Source organism: Eulemur rufifrons, chromosome 24 (assembly GCF_041146395.1).
Source record: "Eulemur rufifrons isolate Redbay chromosome 24, OSU_ERuf_1, whole genome shotgun sequence".
Lineage (NCBI taxonomy): Eukaryota > Metazoa > Chordata > Mammalia > Primates > Lemuridae > Eulemur > Eulemur rufifrons.
This window is the reverse complement of record NC_091006.1, coordinates 16707054-16713053: the sequence shown is the minus strand read 5'-3', so window position 1 is coordinate 16713053 and position 6000 is coordinate 16707054.

Below are 6000 nucleotides of genomic sequence, written 5' to 3'. Positions count from 1 at the left end.
GGTAAGCAACAAAACATAAGAATGTCTGCTACCACCCTATTTTCCTACTTTGTATTGCACTGAGATAAGAATAAATTATAAACGTTACCAAAGTAAGACAAAATTAAGGTTATTTTCAGACAATTATCATCATTGACGTGCAAAAAGAAATTCAAAGAATGACATGTTTTTAAAAAGAAAATGCTCCCTCAGAAACTCCCAGGCAGATTTTCACATACATAGTTGGCTACAATTGCACCATACGCCTAAGCTTACTTTCAAGTCAGAACTTACATTAGCTACTCACGTGTCAATACGGAGGAGGGAGCGGGGTGCGGGGGGGGGGGGGGGAGGAGGAAGAAACTAGCAATAGGAATTGGAACCACCATGATCGGCTAAGACCAACCAGGACTGACTAATAAAGTAAGATCTGGGTCACCTTGCCAACGGGACGGATACTTCAACGAAACGGAGACATTGTTAGCAAAACAGAAAGTGTGAATGTATGTCAGACGGACAAGCACCACTGCTACTATATATTAAGAGGTGAGTGCAGAGGTTGGTGAACATTTTCTGCAAAGCGACTTTGCCTGCTATAAGGTCTCTATCACAACTGTTCAACTCTGCCCTTTGCAGCTGGAAAGCAGCCGTAAACAATACATAACCAGATGGGCGTGGCTGAACTAGACTCCGGGTCTGTAGTTAGCCTCTCCGTGGATGAGAAGCTTAGGTACATGGTTTCGAACTAAAGCTGGGGGTGGTGCTTGGTATTGTCCTCTGTCCCAGTAGCCAGGTTCGAACCTCAGGCCAACCACCACGGGTCCAAGACCTGGGTTCAGCACTCACAAGCCTTTGTACCAGACACTGACCACACGCCCCCTTATTAATCCGAAACCTGCACCAGACACTCTCAAGTGATGAACATCCTCCCGGACTCCAACATCACTGAGTCCCAAATTAAATCCCGAACCCGAACCAGACACCGCATGCATACTAAGTAAAACCCACATCCCTCAAGAGCAGAGTGATCCGCAAAGACCCAATAGCCTGACAATCCGGACACGGTCACTGATCACTACAGACCCTTAATCGCTGTACTGACACCAAAGCCACGCAGACCACAGACACGAGCATCACAGACTCCCACCAGGTGCTCCCCAAACACCTCCGCCCGGTTCTCCCCCGTCTCCCCGCCGAGGACTACATGAATCCATGCTACACAACGTCCACAGACCTCCCTCACCCTGTAAGAGACAAAACCTCCGCGGAGACAAAAACCCTCCAGGGACAAAACCACACACTGAACTGATTTTCTCCAGACCCACAGGGAAGGCCTAAACGTTATACTTCCGTAAACCGCCTCCCCTTCGGGACCCCTAGCACTGATTCCCGGTCCGCCTACGGCGACCCAGGAGGGTCTTAAATGTTTGGAGGAGCGCGGACAACTGGATTTCCGGCATGGTCTCAGGATGTAATATGGCCGAGCCCAACCGGTCGTAGCGCCACGGGGGCAGCCATATTTGATAAGCTGACGTACAGACGGCAAAGTGGCAGGTTTGGGGGCAGCAGTCAGGGAAGGTGATAAACCGCTGAAACGTCCTCATTTCCTGGCACTTCGACTCTTACGGAAGGAAAATGGGCAGATTTTCAAAGACTCAAGCTTTACAAGGCAAATATGGGGCGGGCTAAATTGCGTTTACCGGGCTGGGCGGAGAAGTAATATTGCCACTGCCTTTACTTGCTTTGTTTAAAAAAAAATTTTTTTTTTTTCAAGGTTTAGAGAGGACAAATAGTTCAGTCAGGTGTCGGTATAGCAGAAGATGGATTCGTGGAAAGGGGAAAGGTAACACATCAGGTAGGCGGACATTCGCGGAAAGCATCTGGCGGAAAACGGCTTGCAGGAAGCGCTTTTTAAAAACAGAAAAAGATTTGGAGAAAGTGGTACAGTACAAGGCGGGCCATGACAGGCTAGCAAGAAAAAGCGACTGGGAAGAGCCTGAGTTATGATCAGGGTTGAGGCCTCCGGAAAGATCACTAAAAGTGAGACTTATAAAGGTGTGGAGCCAATGGGAATAGCAGAACCAGAATTGAGAGTACGAAAATACCAACGTCAAGAGCTTTTTTGCAGAAAGGCTAAGACAATTCAATAGGGATAGTCTATTCAACAGATGACATTGGGATAATTGAATATACAAATGCAGAAAAACGAGTTAGGACCTTTAAATCATTCACAAATATAAACTCAAAATGGATCATAGACCTAAATTTAAGAGGTAAAAGTATAAAACTTAGAGAAGAAAACAAGGGATAATCTTCATGAACGTGGGTTAGTTCTGAGACAAGACAGTAAAGGATGAGCCACAAAAGGAAATAAAATTAATAAAGTGGACTTAATTAAAATTAAAAAAAAAAACTTGTGCTTCTAAGCACAACATTTAAGAAAGTGAAAAAGGAAGCCATACGATGGAAGAAAATATTTCCACATTAGACATCTGACAAAGGATTTGTATTCCAAATAAATAAAGAACTCTCATAACTCAAAAATAACAAAACAACCATCCAATTACTCTTTGGAGTCATGAAAATGTTCTAAAAATTAGATTGTAATGGTAGTGGCACAACCCTACAAACTTATTAAACATCATTGAGCTATACACTTACTACTTGTAAATATTAATAATATGTAAATTATGACTATAACGCTATAAAAACTTAATTGCTGTTCTACAGTACAAAATTTATAGGAACTTTTTTTAAGACACCAAATATAATTGCAAAATTTTAAACTACCTGGGATTAAAAGTAAATGGACATGTCTGGACCATACAATAAAAAAGGTACAACAAATCTTAGAGTGAGAGTATAAGATCTTGCATAATGAGAAGATCATAACATAAACTGAAAGTAATTAAATATTTTATGTTTGTAAACTATACCCCAATGTAAAGCATACATTTTATCTGACTCTGGTTACCATGCCACTCGTTCACCTACCTGGTATATTACTACAGCCACTAAGTGAATAAATATATACATACATAAACATTCTATAATATGGGAATGTTTATAATGAGAAATTAAGTGATAAAATCAAATGATATCTATTTCTAATATACTTTTTATTTTGGGAAAATTTTAGGTTTACACAAAATGTGCGGAAGTGCTGCATAGAGTTTCCATATACCCTCCATTCAGCTTCCCCTCATGAACATTTTATGTAACCATGGTACATTGGTCAAAACCAAGAATGCTGTAACTAAATTTCAGATCCTATTTAGATTTCACAGTTTTCCCCTAATGTTCCATTTATGTCCCAAGATTCACCCAGGATATCATACTGCATTTAGACATCATATCATTTTGATTCCCTCTGGTCCATAACTGTTACAGTCCTACCTCTTTTTCACAACCTCTATTATTGAGGAATACTGATCAAGTATTTTATAGGTTGTTTCTCAATCTGGGTTTGTCTGAGTTTGTTATATAGTTTCAGAATTGCTATTCCAAGCCTTTGTAAGAAACAAGTTTATCTATTACAGCAGGGGTCAGCAAACTATGGCCAGTGAGCCAAATCTAACCTACAACTTGCTTTTCTATGGCCTATCAAATAATATTCTTTATATTTTCAAAGTGTTTAAAAACAAACAAAATCATTCAACACAGACCATGTTGAATTTTAGGCCTTCAAAGCCTAAAATATTTACTATCTGGCCCATTATAGAAAATTTCCCAATACCTCAAATAAAGTACACTTGTCCCTTGGTATCTGGAGGATTGGTCCTAGGACTTAAGCATCCATATATTTTGGTATCTGCAAAAATAAAAAAAAAATCTGTACTGAACATGTACAGACATTTTTTTCTTGTCATTCCCTAAACAGTACAATATAACAACTATTTCCATAGCATTTATACTGTATTAGGTATCATAAGAAATCTAGAGATTATTTAAAATTTATGAGAGGATGTGTGTAGTTATAGGTACTATGCCAATTTATATAAATGCTATGTTAAAATTTTTGATCCACAATCCGTGGTTGGTTGGATCCACAGATGTGGAACCCAAGAATATGGAGGGCCACCTGTACAGTTCTTTTTGTCTTTAGCTTCATAATATCTAGTCAAAATAACATTTTCCAAAGTAACACAAGACAGCTCTTTTCTTTCTCATCTCCTTTGGTCAGGTTATGTCATACATTTCTAATAAAGTTGTATTCAGTTGTCACAGTCTGCATCTGTCCTGGGTTCCCCTGACATAATGGTCTGATTTTTTTTCTTTATTTGCATAAACTTTACACTTGTGACGTACAGTTGATAGGTTTTGATAAGTACATAGAGTCATATATCTACACCTCTGGTATTACATAAAACAGTTCCATCACACTAAAAAGTCCCTAGAGAGATCCCTCTGTAGTCAAACAATCCCTGTTTTCCCTGCTCTTAGCAACCACTGATCTAATTTTGATCTTTATAGTCTTGCCTTTTCTAGAATGTCACACAAATGGAATCATATAATATGTGGACTTTGGGGTTTGATTTCTTTCACTTGGCAAAATGCATTTAAAATGCATCCATGTTGGTTTGTGAATCAATAGCTCTATCCTTTTTATTGCTGAGTATTTCATGGTATGGACATACCACTATTTAGCTACTTGCCCACTGTAGGACATTTGGGTTGTTTCCAGGTTATGGCAATTATAAACAAAATATTTGCATACTTGTTTTTGTGTGAACATAAGTTGCCAGATCTGTGATTGCCAAGGGTTAGCAGTGAGGAAAGGGTGTGACTAAAAAAGTAGCATGGGGGAGTTTTTGTTGATGCAACATTTTAAATCTTGATTGTGGTAGTGGTTACAGGAACCAATATATATGAAAAAATTTCTTAAAACTATATATAAAAAACAAAAATTCATGCATGTTAAAACTGTTGAGATCCAAATAAATTTGGCAGTTAACAGTATTGTAACAATTTCACTTTCCTGTATTAAATAATGAACTATGGTTATGTGAGGTGTTACCTTTGGAAAAAGCTGAATTTAGGGCAATTGGGAACTTGGGAATATTTCAGTAAGATTTTGTGAACCTAAACTTATTTCAAAATAAAGACTTACAAAAACATTATATTATTTTCAAATCACTTGATGCTACTTAAAAGCCTAAACATATCCAAATATGTTCAATTACACTTATGAACTGAATATATCTTTTCATTTTGAAGTACTTCAAGTATTCTGAAATAACACAAACATAGAACCAAAGAAATGCAAGAATTAATCATATAATAAAGAGGCAGGCATAGAATACTCCTGTATTGTGTATATTAAAATTTAATCCATGAAGAAACTGTCACAATTTAAAATATATAAAATCTGTGACAAGGCAACTAGAAATATGGCTTAAGGTATCCTGTTCCCAAATGCACCTGAGGTGTACTGTCTAAAGTTAGACTTGTGACAAAGAACTCTCATTCATTTTGCCAAGGCTCCTTTCCTTCACTAAGTTCTCTGATATTTTTCCAAAGATCTTCCACATTGCATGTGTTCATAAGTTTTATTCCTACATTATCTCCTGGCAAATGATGAAGCAAAATATTTTACTGCAAACCCTGCCACATTCCTTACCATAGGAAAGTATTTCTCTAGCGTGAACTCTTTCAATCTATTGAGGTCATATTTCTGGGCAAAGGTTTTCCCATAATTATTACATTTTTACCAATTAGTAGTTGATTCAAGATCTATGATTACTTTTGATAGGGTCTATCTTGTCACGTAAGGATTTCCTATTCAGCCACATTTGTAGAATTTTTCTCAATATACACTTTTTCAACATAATGTCGCAAAATATTTTCATCAAAACCGATTGTATTGGAGTTGTTTTGTACATGTTTTATTTGTGTGTATACATGTTTTCTTTAACATAAAACATGAAGTAACTGATCACTAATTACATGGCCACATACTCTGCAATCATTAAGTTATTCTTTGCAATACTATATCTTGAGGACTTACAACTGGCAAGATTT